This window comes from Monodelphis domestica, chromosome 1, assembly GCF_027887165.1.
Source record: "Monodelphis domestica isolate mMonDom1 chromosome 1, mMonDom1.pri, whole genome shotgun sequence".
NCBI classification, from domain to species: Eukaryota; Metazoa; Chordata; class Mammalia; order Didelphimorphia; family Didelphidae; genus Monodelphis; species Monodelphis domestica.
The window spans coordinates 614,573,864-614,588,436 of NC_077227.1; the positions used below are offsets into that span (position 1 = coordinate 614,573,864).

General features: G+C 36.9%; 1 long non-coding RNA gene across 1 annotated transcript in view; it reads right to left on the minus strand.

The window, feature by feature from the left end:
• Positions 1-275: 275 nt before the first annotated feature.
• LOC103100892 (uncharacterized) overlaps positions 276-14,573 on the minus strand; it is a 78,912-nt gene continuing 64,614 nt past the window's right edge. The window contains exon 4 of the long non-coding RNA XR_008915606.1: positions 276-1,691. This is a non-coding gene — a long non-coding RNA (uncharacterized LOC103100892). The remainder of the gene's footprint in view (positions 1,692-14,573) is intronic.

The following is a 14,573-nucleotide window of genomic DNA, read 5'->3' on the forward strand; positions in this document are numbered from 1 at the left end:
ACTCCCAGTAAGGTTTCAGACATCACTCCCTGTAAATAAGAGGTGTGGGGAATTAAGAGATTTTTCATCTGGAAAGAAGAGAAAGTGAGGGAGGTAAAAGAAAGGCTCAAATGCAGGCCAACCAATGGACTGTATGTCTGTTGTCTGAGGACCAGCCTGCCTCTCTAGGTTTGGAGAAGTTCATCATCAGAAGGTAGGGCCAGTTGTTCAGAAATGTGGTAGAGCATCATCACTAAGAGATGAATAAAAGACCTGGATGAGGAAGCATCCCAGTCAAAGTCAGAAGGTGCAAATTTATTATGTAACTTAACAGCATGGTTCTTTGATTGCCTTCGGGGGTTCCAGAATAGGAACAGAGATGGACAGATGTAGGAATTACTCAGGGTTGAGATTAATAGTAGTTTCTAATTCACATATATAGTTTCATAGAGCATTTTCTTCACAAACACCCTGCAATACAGGTAACAGGGTTCTAGATAAAGAAACAAAAGTAGAAAGATAGACTTAGAGAGAGGTCAAGTGATTTGTTCAGGGATATTTAACTGGCAAACCCCCAAACTGGGATTTCAATTTGGGTTCTCTGGTTTGAAGTCCAGTACTTGCTACCTTAACCCAGGCTGCCTCTAGCTAGAACCATAATAATACATGTGTCTACTTGTGGGGTTTCCTCTTAGTTTAGGAAATAGATACCAAAGTAAAAAAAAAATGCCCGATTTAGGGTCTCTAAAAATGTTTTTGATCCCTGCTAACAATTATCTTGAGCCTCACTGGAGGGGTAAGAAGTATCCCCAGTGACAGTCCCAAAGCACATCTTGTGGAAAAGAGAATTATTGAGCATGAATGAAGCTCTCTAATCACAGGGATATAACCCAGAAACTTCTAGGAAGGCAGAGAGGCAGGACTCCCTGGGAACTAGACTCCTAGTTTTTAGACTTAACATAAATATGTTGTTTGTTTATGGGGCTGAAGGATAGGTCCAAGCCAGAAAAGTGGCAATTCCCAGAAATCAAGGGACCAGCTGTACTGCCAGGTTGTGTCATTGCTTTTAATAGACTAGTCTAGTCCCAGGAAATGTTGAGCATGAACACCATTTAGGAGGGACTTTGTAAAATAGTACGATAGAGGAGAAAATGGGCCTTCTCAATTTGCTCTCTAGTGCTGTTAAAGAGAAAGTTGTGCGTAAGCACTCCTGTGGACCTTGGCCCATCTCTCTGAGCCTCAGTTTAATTAATCTGTAAAGGGTTTAACCTAGATGATCTTTGAGGGCCCTTTGAGCTGTAAAATGCCATGAGTGTAATGAACTGAATTTGAATTTGAACTCTAAAACTTATTAACTGTGTGACCATGATCAAATCATTTCACATCTCTGAATGTCAGTTTCTCTATCTATAGAGTTAATTATACTTGCATATCAACTACTAAAGGATTGTTGTAAGCAAAGTGCTTTGTAAACCTTAAAACACTACCCAGATGAGACCTTTTCTTCTCTTCCTCTTTCTCATTCTTCTCCTCTACTTCCTTCTCCTCCAATTCCTTTTCCCCCTCCTCCTTCTCTTTCTCATATTTTTCCTTCTTCCTCTTCTATACCCTCTTCTTTCTCCTTCTCCTCTTTTTCATCTTCTTGATCCTATTTTTCTCCTTCCCCTTTTCATTATTTTCTTCCTCTTCCTCCTTCTCCTCTCCTCTTCTTCCTTTGGGGAAAAGAACATTAGCTTGGATGGCAGTAGATATGAATTCTTACTCTTTAATTTGGGTGATCTAGGACAAGTCACCTAATCAATGCACCAGTTTCCTTTTCTGTTAAATTAGAGTTTCTGACCTTTTTTAATACTTGGATTTGTTCAATAATCTACTGAAGCCCATGGACCTTCTTTTAAAGATAATTTTAAATAAATAATACAAAATATATAGGAATTTTAAAAAATTCTAAATATATAGAAATATATTTATTTCTTCCATAAAGTTACATATTTTATATAAATATATATTTTCAACATAAAATTTATATTTTACATAAATATTTTAGTATGAAATTCATATTTCATACAAAATATTTTAGTTTAATATTTGTATTTTATGTACATTTAGAATTGTATATAAGTTCATATTATATATATATAATATATTAAAAACAAACAAATTCATGGAGTCCCCTAGAATTAATCCACAGACCTGGACCCCTTGTGTTAAATGAATGTGACTCCAATATGTAGATTTTTTCCCAGAGTTTTAGCCTGCTGCCCTGAGGATATGTCCTCTTGGATGTCCTGCTAGAACCTCCAACTCAAAATGTCCCTCAGTGAGCTTTCCCAGCTAAGTGATTGTTATTCTCAGTTCCAAAAATCCTTTGATTCTTAGAATGCTGCTAAAATGGCTAAGGTATATGAAGGGAGAAGGAAAAAAATGGAGAGAAAGGAGTAGCAGATGGGAGAGCATGGGGTCCCAGATTTAGAACTAGAAGAGACTGTCGGGGCCATCTTCTTGATTTTATAAGTGAAGAAAGAGATTCAGAAAGATGAAAGGAATTTGCCTTATTATGAACTGTCAGAAGTAAGATTTGAACTTGGGTTCAAAAAGGGCTGGGCCTTTCAGACTTTATGCCTCTCACTATTTCTATTCTGTCATGCTATCTCCCCTAGAAGAAAAAAAATAAGGGAAGGAGGAAGAAGAAGGAAAGAGAAAAAAAAGGGTAAAAGAATGAAAAAAACAACAGGGGCCATTCAAAGGCATCCCTCCCATACACCACCTACTCTGTCCTGGGAGTCTGGATGCACAATCCCATAGTGCTTCCATCCTTATGTCAGTGTGCCAACACCCACAATCCACCAAGAACACTGAATTGGAGAACCTAGACCTGCAACTTACTACCTATGTCCTCCTCTCTGGGCCTCAACTTCCTCATCTGTTAAATGACAGATGGTTACTTCTATGTGTAATCCTCACCATGTCAGGGTTCCCAGAGTGGCAGTTGGGATAGATGCTGTCATCTTTCCTTAGCTTGATGCTGCCTGGTCCAGAAGTTATCCTTTGAGTTATGGCAAGGTACCTATTGCCTCTACACTCTATGTTATAGCTACTGATAATCCAGAAAAGAAAGTTCTTGTCACCAAATCCCTTGGCCCTAGAAAAAGATATTTTGCCAGTGGAAATGACTTTGAAGAAGATATATTACCATCTGCCTTGCTGCTGCAGGCTAAGGATCTTGGGACCTTTCCATCTGACTTGTAGTTGTAACTTTCCATGTCATCTCCTCCATTAGAAAGGGAGCTTTCTGAGAACAAAGTATCTTGCTTTTCTATTTGTATCTTGAGTGCTTTGTACATAGTAAACTTTTACTAAATGCTTTAATCATTCATTCCTACATTCAGAAGCTGCAGATGAGTTGAGTTGCCAATCTGGACTGGTGGAAGGAGTTCCCTACACTGATTAAATCATTGACAGAAGAAAAATCACTAGATTGACTTGGAAATGAGCCACCCCATGTAAGGCGACAGACCTAAATTTAATTTTGCTTGAATCTCCTGGCACAACCAGCTCTGGACAAAACAGTGAAGGAGTTGATGGCATTAAACCAAGCCTTTTTGTGCCTGCCTCCTTCTTCCAGATGCATCAAACATAGGGGTACCCTCTGCTAGGCCTTAACATGTTTATTTTCTCTAGGGAGACCCCCTACTCATAATCTTTTCCATTTAAACCCAGAGGACTATAATGGGCTTCTGGGCTTCTGTCTCTTCTGGGGTTTTCAAGAAGCAACTAGAAAAATGTGGCCAGACAAATATAACAGAGCCTAGAGGAAAATCTGTTGGATTTTGAGTCAGAAGACCTGGGTTCAAATTCAGACTCTAATGTTTTTATTGCCTTTATGGCCTTAAGTAAGTTACTCTGCTTCACTTGTCCTCAGTTTCCTCATTTAGAGTCTCTTCTAGCTTTAAATCTGAGATATCAAAAATCTGAGTAACCTAAATTAATTTACAAATGTAGTGCCATGCCAAATTACCAGGCTATTACTTTATGGAACTAGACAAAATATTATTAAAATTTTTCTGGAAGAAAAAAAAAAGGTCAAGATTCAGAATAAAGAAAAAATCAGAACAAAGGAGGCATATTAGTATCATCAGACCTTAACTAGTCTACAAAACAGGAATCATAAAAATTTTTTGGTATTGTGATAGGGAAAAGAGAAACGGAAAGATATGGCCAACTGAATGCAGAATTCCAGAGAATAGCAAGGAGAGATAAGGTTTTCTTAAATGAGTAATGCAGCAAAACAGAAAAAAACAATAGAAAGTGAAAGACAAGAAAAATTAGAATTAACAAAGGAAAGTTTCGTGTAAAAATGGGTTTCATAAAAGACAAAAATGGTAGGGTCAAAGGAGAAGAGATTAAAGGGACAATCAAGGAGCCCGGTGGGTAGAGCTCCAGGCTCGGATTTAAGAGGACTTGGGTTCAAATCTGACCTCAGATACTTTCTAGCTACATGACCCTGGGCAAGTCACTTAACCCCAATTGCTTAGCTCGTGTTGCTCTTCTTAGAATTAATATTAAGACAGAAGGTAAGGATCTTTAAAAAGAGACTGATTAAAAAGAGTTGGCAAGACCTCTAGAGAAAGAACTGTTGGACTAGAAATGCAAATGAAAACATGATTTATCACTTGTTTATTTGGGTATATGATTTGGGATTCTGGTTTTATAAGATTATCTTCTTTAAAAAATGAATAATATGGAAATATGTTTTGAGGAATATTACATGTATAACCCAGTAGAATTGCTTTTCAACTCCAGGAGGGGGGAGGGAAGAGGGGAAGGAGACAATATGAACCATATAGCTTTGGAAAACATGTATATTTGTTATCAGAATAAAATAAAGATAAAGTTAAAAAATAAAATTAAAAAAGAGGTGGCAAGACAAAAGAAATATTCAGAAAAGATCTTAGCATCACTGATAACTATGATGGTGTGGTTATTGATCTAGAGCCAGACATGCTGAAGAAGGAAGTCAAGTGGGCTTTAGGAAACATTGTTAGCAATAATTGGGCTAGCAGAGGTGACAGAATTCTAGCTGAGCTATTTAAGATCCTAAAAGATGATGTTGTTAAAGTGCTGCACTCAATATGTCAGCAAATTTGTAAAACTCAACAGTGGCCATTGGATTGGAAAAGATCATTTTATGTTCCAGTCCTAAAGAAGGGCAATGCCAAAGGATGTTCAAATGATTGAAAAATTGCACTCATTTCACATGCCAGCAAGTTTATACTTAACATTGTGCAAGCTAGGCTTCGGGAGTGTGTGAATTTAGGATTTCCAGAAGAGCAGGCTGGTTTTCAAAGAGGAGGATTAGAGACCAAATTGCCAACATTCATTGGATTATGGAGAAAGTAAGGGGATTCTAGAGAAATATTTACTTAGGCTTCATTGACTACACCAAAGCCTTTGACTATGTGGATCACAACAAAATGTGGCAAGTCCTCAAAGAAATGGGAGAAGTAGATCATCTTTCTTGTCTCCTGAGGAACCTATAGGTGGGTCAAGAGGCAACAGTTAGAACCAAACATGGAACAAATAATTGGCTTCAGAATGGGAAAGGAGTACCATAGTCACTTATTTATTTAACTTATACACAGAACATAACATGCAAAATGGCAGGCTGGATGAATCAGAAGCTGGAATAAAGCTTGTTACAAGAAATAGCAACAATCTCAGATAGGCAGATGATATCACTCTGATAGCAGAAAGTAAAGAAGAATTAAGAAGTTTCTTTTTTTTTTTTAACGCTTACTTTCTGTCTTAGCAGCAACACTAAATATCAGTTCCAAGTAAGTAGTAAGAGTAGTAAGAAGCTAGACAACTGGGGTTAAAACTTGCCCAGAGTCACATAGCTAGGGCACATCTGAGGCCAGATATGAACCTAGGACCCCTTGTCTCTAGAAGTGACTCTCTATTCATTGAGCCACCTCATTGCCCTAAGAAGCTTCTTGATGAGAGTGAAAGCAAGTATAAAAGTTGGCCTGAAGCTCAACATAAAGAACAAAAACAAAAACAAAATTAAGATCTTGACATTAGGTCCCATCACTTCCTGGCAAATAGAGAAGAAATTAAAATAGTGTCATATTCTTCTGTCCAAAGAACACTGCAAAGAGACTGCAGCCATGAAACTGAAAGATTCTTGTTTCTTTGAAGCAAAACTATGGCAAATCTGGACAGGATACTAAAAAGAAGAGACACCACCTTATTGACAAAGGTCTGTATTGTCAAAACTATGGCTTTTCTACTTTAAGAGTTAGATTTTTATTTTTATTTATTGATTTATTTTTTGAATTAATTTAGTCAATTTAGAACATTATTCCTTGGTTACAAGATTCACATTATTTCCTTCCCTCTCCTCCACCCACCCTTCCCACAGCTAACATGCAATTTCATTGGGTATTACTTGTGTTCTTGACCAGAACCTATTTCCATGTTGTTGGTGTTTGCATTAGGATGTTCATTTAGAGTCTACATCCTCAGCCATATCCCTCTTAACACATGTATTCAAGAAGTTGTTTTTCTTTTGTGTTTCTACTCCCACAGTTTTTCCTCTGAATGTGGATAATGTTTTTTCTCATAGATCCCTCCAAGTTGTTCAGGATCACTGCATTGCCACTAATGGAGAAGTCCATTACATTCGATTGTACCACAGTGTATCAGTCTCTGTGTACAATGTTCTCCTGGTTCTGCTCCTTTTATTCTGCATCACTTCCTGGAGGTTGTTCCAGTCTCCATGGAATTCCTCCACTTTATTATTCCTTTGGGAACAATAGTATTCCATCACCAACATATACCACAATTTGTTCAGCCATTCCCCAATCGAAGGGCATCCCCTCATTTTCTAATTTTTTGCCACCACAAAGAGCACAGCTATAAATATTTTTGTATATGTATTTTTCCTTATTATCTCTTTGGGGTACAAACCCAGCAGTGCTATGTTTGCATCAAAGGGCAGACAGTCTCTTAGCACCCTTTGGGCATAGTTCCAAATTGCCCTCCAGAAGGTTTGGATCAATTCACAACTCTACCAACAATGAATTAATGTCCCAGTTTTCCACATCCTCTCCAACATTTATTACTTTCCATAGCTGTCATATTAGCCAATCTGCTAGGTGTGAGGTGGTACCTCAGAGTTGTTTTGATTTGCTTTTCTCCAATTATGAGAGATTTAGAACACTTTTTCATGTGCTTATTGATAGTTTTAATTTCTTTGTCTGAAAACTGCCTATTCATGTCCCTTGCCCATTTATCAAATTGGGGAATGGCTTGATTTTTTGTGCAATTGATTTAACTCCTCATAAATTTGAGAGGTTTTTGTTACATTTTCCCCCAATTTGTTGCTTCCCTTCTAATTTTTGGTTTCATTGGTTTTGTGTGTACAAAAGCTTTTTAATTTAGTGTAATCAAAATGATTCATTTTATATTTTGTTATATTTTCTATCTCTTGCTTGGTCTTAAATTCTTCCCTTTCCCATAGATCTGACACATATACTTTAACATTCACTTAAAAAAAGTTTTGAATTTCAAATTCTCTCCCTTCTAACCTTCTCTCATTCACTAACTCTCTAGTCTCCCATTCTCTGAGACTGTAAGCAATCTGACATAGATTTTACACATGCAATCATGTAAAACCTTTGCCCACATTAGCCATGTTGTCAAAGAGATCTCAAGTAGAAAGAAGGAAAGAGACAGTAAATAAATATAATAGGTTTCCATTTGCATTCAGACTCCATCAGATCTTTCTTGGAGAGCAGATGGAATTTTTCATCATGAGTCTGAGACTATTTTGGATCACTGTATTCTTGAGAACAACTAGGTTATTCACAGTTGTTCATCAAAAAATATTGCTGTCATTTGTACAGTGTTCTTCTGGCTCTGTTCACTTGATTTGATCTCAGTTCATATAAGTCTTTGCAGATTTTTCTGATATCATCCTGCTTGTCATTTCTTATAGCACAATAGTATTCCATCACTATCATATAGCACAACTTATTCAGTCATTCCCAAACTGATATATAAAATTTATTGGAAATTGATGTAAATTTTATAAATGAATCATTACTCAGGAGACAGCTAGGTGACACAGTAGATAGGAGCTAGGCATAGAAATGGGAGGTCCCGTGTTCAAATTTAACCTTACTTTCTAGTTGTATGACTCTGGACAAGCCACTTAACCCTCATTTCCTAGCCCTTCCCACTCTTCTTCCTTAGAACCAATTCGTAGTAGGTTTTGTAGCCAGGTACTGTGCTCAACCCTTTACAAATATCAAAGGATCCGAACAAACAGATCTTAAAAGCCTTGTAAGCGATCAACAATCAAAGCAAAGAATTCTCCAAAATACCATTTATAACATCAACTAGAGTCAAAACAGTTCTGAAGATTTCCTTCATACCCAGCAACCTGGCAAAGATGACAAAAGATGGAAATTGTCAACATTGACAGGGCTGTGGAAAAGATAGGGACATCAATGCTTCGTTTGTGGAGCTGCATTTGGAAAGCAATATATAATTATGCAAACAAAAGTGACCAAACTATCCATCCCTTTGACCCAAAGATTCCACTTGTGAGGTATATGCCCCAAAGTCTTTGATGAAATTAAAGGCCTCATATACACCAAAATATTTCTGTGGTAGTAGTAACTGGAACAAAGTAGATGCCCATTGATTGGGCAAATTCTGAGTGTAATGGAATATTATAGGGCAGTAAGGAATGACAAATAAGATAAATACAGGGAAGCATGGAAAGACTTACATGAATTGATGCAGAAGTAAACAGAGCCAATAAAACAATGCAATGACTTATATACCAGTGTAAATGGAAAGAACAACCACAATAAAATAATTAAAAATAAATGATACAAAATTGCAAAGAACAAGCTTGACTCTAAATAAGAGATATGAAAAGACACCTCAGCAAACCTTTGCAGAGAGACGTGTGTGTGTGTGTGTGTGTGTGTGTGTGTGTGTGTGTGTGTGTGTTTTCTATTCCTTTTTTGCCTTCCATTAGAAAAAATTCCTTGTCCTACAGATACCTTCATGGGAGGGAGAGTTGAAAGAATATAGAGGGTGGAATCAAGACAACATAAACCAAAAGATAGTAACTGTATTTATTTAGAAATAAATACAAAGAACAATAAAAGAAAGTTCAAAAGAGGACAACAACAGTGTTATTTTGCCAGTACTGTGTTGAAGTACTCTTCTATCCAATAAAACTGGCTTCCTTACTATTCCAAGAACAAGACACTTCAGCTTTTGGCTCTAGACCTTTTCTCTAGCTGTATCCCAAGCTTTAAATGGGCTCCCTCCTCATTTCTGCCTCCTAGGATCAATGGCTTCCTTAAAATCCCAGTTAAAATCCCTTCTTTTATAGGAAGCTTTTCCTGACCTCTTGTTAATTCTAATGACTTCCCTCTTTTAATTTTCCCTATTTATTCTACATATGGCTTTTTTGTAAATATTTTTTTTCTTCCCCATTAGATTGTGAGTTCTTTGAGAGTAGGAATATCTTTTGCCTTATTTTTGCATTCCCAGAACAATGTTTGGCATAATAAATGTTCATTGACTGACTGAATTACATGTTCATTTAAAATGTGACATGATTACAGGTTCACATACAACCATCTTTTGTTCTTTATATATTGAAATGTTTATTTAAAAAATGATTGTGTCCAATTTTAAGAGGAAATTTAAAAAAAAAGGAAAATGTTTCTGGTTTAAAATCATAATATTATTTTTAACAAGAAAAAACACACAATATATAAACAAAAATCTACTTTGAAATTAAAAAAGATAAAGAAGAAATTCAAATTTAATTATTTGGGGTTTTCTACTACACAGATGATTGGCAAAGTTGACGAAAGATGAAAATGATAAACATTGGAAGGATTGTGAGAAGGTAGGAACACTAATATTTTGTTGGTGGAACTGGGAAATGGTTCAACCAATCTTGGAAATAATCTGAAATTTCCCCCCCCCCCAAAGTCACTAAATTGGATGTGTACTTTGACCTGATGACACTACTGCTAGACATATGCCCCAGGGAGGTTAAAGACAGGGGAAATTTCTATATATCAAAAATATTTGTAGCAACAATCTTTAAAAAACCTCTTACCTTCCATCTTGGAATCAATACTGTGCATTGGTTCCAAGGCAAAAGAGTGGTAAGGGCTAGGCAATGGAGGTCAAGTGACTTGCCCAGGGTCACACAGCTAGAAAGTGTCTGAGGTCAGATTTGAACCCAGGACCTCCTATCTCTGGGCCTGGCTCTCAATTCACTGAGCCACCCAGCCGCCCCCAACAATTTTTGTAGTAGCAAAGAACTAGAACAAATCTGTGTGCTCCTCAGTTGGGGAATGACTGAATAAATTATGCTGTACTATGCAATGGAATATTATTGCATTGTAAGAAATGATAACTATAAAAAAATTCAGAGAAATTTGGAGAGATTTCATCAATTCATACAAAGCGGACAAAAGAATAATTCATATGATGACCAAAAATTATGTAAAGAAAAACAGACTTGAAAGATTTTAGATGCCCAAGCTTATTAATTTAATGGCCAATCATGGTTTTAGAAGACTAATGGAAAAACATGCCTACCTCCTATTTGGAAAAAAAGTGGTAGGTTAGAGGTATAGGATAAGACGTACATTTTCAGACATGACCATTATGGGGATCTGTTTTGTTTGACTGTATTTATTGCAAGAATAAAGGAAGTATTTCTAGCATAAATAGGGAGTCAATGGGTAATGATATAAAAAAGAGCACCAATACTATATTTTATAACACAATTATGGGACACCTAGGTAGCACATGTCAGACCTGGAGTTGGTAGGACCTTGGTTCATATCTGGCCTCAGATAATTCCTAGCGATGTGACCTAGGGCAAGTCATTTACCCCCATTACCTAGCCCCTGCCACTCTTCTGTCTTGGAACTGATACTAAGGCAGAAGGTGAGTTTTTTTTTAAACCAATTATTTACATTTTTTATCTACAATATCCCTAATATAATTCACATATATTTCAATTCTCTACAAAAAAACACATTTTCACTCTTGTTTTCTAAGGAAAAAAAATCAAACCAACAAGCATTTATTAAATGTTCATTATGGGGCGCAGCTAGATGGCTCAGAGGATAGAGAGCCAAGCCTGGAGACAGGAGGTCCTGGGATCAAATGTGACCTCAGTCACTTCCTAGGTGTGACGCTAGGCAAGTCACTTAACCCCAATTGCCTAGCCCTTACTGTTCTTCTTTGCAACCTATATCTAGTATTGATTCTAAGCTGGAAGGTAAAGATTTTTTAAAAAATGACCCTTCTTCAAGATGGAGGAGGACCTCATGCATGAGAGATGATTACAGGAGTAGAAGGATCTTCAGGGAGAGAAGGTCACCACAGAAGAGGGAGATTCCAGGTGAGAAGGCAGTGAAGTAAGTACAGATCATGTTAGGGTTTAGTAGTAGATTTAAAAAAAAATTGGGAGAGGAGGTAGAGTTTAGTGTTAGGTGGATCATAATAGTGGAAAACCCATTTTTAAGATATGGGCAGACCAGGGACAGAAATTTGTAAGTGGTTTGCTTAGGGTTACATAGCTGATAAGTTTTCAGAGTGAAGATGATGAGAATCCCAGGTTTTTGCCTCTAGTCCTATGTTCTTTGTATTACACCAGGTTGAAGTAAAAGAATGATAATATGCTCCTGATGATCAAAACACAGCCCATCACCTTTCCTCCCAGACCTGACCTCCTACATTTTCTTGTCTTATTGATGATGGTACAACCATTCTTTTTGTTTTTAAAGTTTAGTAATATTTTATTTCCCCCATTACATGTAAAAACAATTTTTACATTTGTTTCTAACATTTTGCATTCCAAATTCTCTTGCTCCCTATCTTCTCTCCTCCCCCCTGAGATGGCTAACAATTTTATATAGGTTATACATTGACATTATCACATTATCATTCCTCTTTTTTTTAAACCCTTCTTATTGTCAATTCTAAGACAGAAGAGCAACAAGGGCTAGGCAATCATGGTTAAATGACTTGTCCAGATCATATAGCTAAGAAGTGTCTGAGGTCAGATTTGAACCCAGGTCCTCCTGACTCTAGACTTGGTGCTGTATTGGCACTACCTTCCTAAGAGAAAGCACAGCATAATAAAAAGAATGTTAAATGTAAAAACAGTATAATTTGGTAATTGATTGGATATGGAGGATGAGGGTATGATGGCTCTCCACACATTATTTCTTTTGCAGCAACCCCTTTCTATTTTTAGACAGAGTCTCACTTAGCTGGAAGCTAAGAGCCCATCTTTTTCAACCTATACCTAAGTAAACATTAGGTGCTATGGAAAGGGAACTGAATTTGGAGTTAGAGGACCTTGAAATCTACTCTCATGTTTATTACCTGTGTGATCTTGGGCAAGTCACTCAATTTCCCTGAGCCTTACCTTTCCTCACCTATAAAGTGAGGGGCCCCCTGAGGTCCTTTTCAGCTGTGGATCTAGGATCCATTACTTTAATGCCACTAATGAGCAATCCTTCATTTTCTTATTAGCATTTAGGTGGCATTGTGGATAAAATGATGAACCCAGAGTTAAAAGACCTATATTCAAATCTAGCCTCACTCACTTGATTGGCTTTGTGACAATGGGAAAATCACTTAAATTCTCTTAGTCTCAATTTCATCTGTAAAATGGGGATAATTATAGAATGTACCTCTCAGAGTTTATCTGAATATAAAATAAAATAATGTTTGGAAAGTGCTTCACAAAAGTTGCACTACTTAAATACTACTTGCTATTATAGTCTTCTTGTTCTTTATTAATCTTTTATTTTATTTTTTATTATTTTAAATTTTATTTTTTTTTAATTTCCATGGTATTATTATTATTGATGCTGCCTATTCCACTTTGGATTGTCCTAATTGTGAGAAAGTCTTTTTTTTTCATGTTGTCCAAGTGTGCATTTTTATATCTTCCACCTAACATAGCTCTGTTCTCTGAAACCAGAAAACTAAATATAATCTCTTCTATACATGAAAACCCTTAAAATCCTTGAAGAGAAATATTTGTGTCTCCCCATGCTAAGTTTTTTCTTTTTCTCTAGGTTAAAAATTCCTTTAACTGGTCCTCATTTGGCTTGCTGTTGAGTTCCTCCCCATCTCTGTCATTTTCTTCTGACTCCCCTCCATTTTGTGAAGATTAAATTAATTCTCCCCTTCCCAATTTTAGATTGAGTCACCAAAAGTGTATATACCCCACTCACACTTGAGTGGGGAGGTCTGTGACCCATGTGTGTGATAGTGGGTGATGAATCAGAATTGACTGACTGCCTCCTGGGCAGTCTTAAGGAAAGTTTTAGTTGTAATTGGTACGAGTCAAATGGAAGAAAGTCATTGGAAGTGAAGAAAAGGAATGATCTTTAAAAATGCCAAGAACTTCCTGTGAGCTCTCTCTTTTTGGTCTTTTCATCTTGGACTTAACTTTGGAGGAGCTCTAACTGAGAAGAAGGCTCTTTGGTCTTTCTGTCTTCAACTCGACTTGGAGGAGCTTGGGCTGAAGATCTGACTGTATCCCTTTGGACTGACACATGGTGAGTGAAAAGGGCTGACTACTTTCCTGGATTTTCTGAAAAGACTAGCCTCAGGAGACACCTACCCTCTTGAGAGAGGTTCCCTGCATCCCCAGGTCCTTGGCTAGAGGCTGAGGCCCCTCCAGTTGTAAAAATGAAGATTTGAACCCTGGACTTCAATCCCCAGAAGTCCTTGGCCACTTCCCAGAATGCTTTGTAATCTCACTGAGATCCTTACCTGGGTGACATCAAAAATTTCTATTTAACTGGCTGTAAAAGCCTACTGAGCTCTCTTCCTACTTCCGCTTCCCAGAAGATCCATCTCTCATGAAGTAAGTGAAATTGAATGGGCCTTTCGGCCCTCCTAGGCACGTGCTTTCTTACTTGTATTTTCTTAAACTCTTAATCTTTAATAAACCTCATAAAATATAATACTTCTAGCAGAGAAACTAATTTTGAATGCCACACAGGTAAGGACTAATTAGCTGTGCCTGTGTTGAGCCAGGGGTTGGAGCAAAATACTTAGTGTGTAGGCTAGATATCTTATCCTATTCTCCCTCTAATTTTCTTACTTTCACTCTTTCTATATTTTATAAATAAATTGTTAAAATAAATCTCTTTGGAATTTCATAAAATTCCTGGTAATCCTATTCTTGAATAATCCAGCCCAACCTTTTATAAAAACCATAGTATCCCCTACAAATTTATTAATGGACTTCCTAAAATATGGCATTCATAATGGAATATACTTTAGATATTGTCTGACCAGGGTAGAGATTGTCACTTCATTACTCTTGAACAATATGCCTCTTTTCAGGCAGTTTAAGGTTATATTTGCTTGTTTTTTGGCTACTGTATCATATTATTGATATGCTCAGCTTGCAGACCACTAAAACACCTCAGATTTTTTTCTCGTGATCTAACTACATTTCTGACATCTTGTATTTGAAAAGTTGACTTTTTTAACCCAAGAATAAGAAT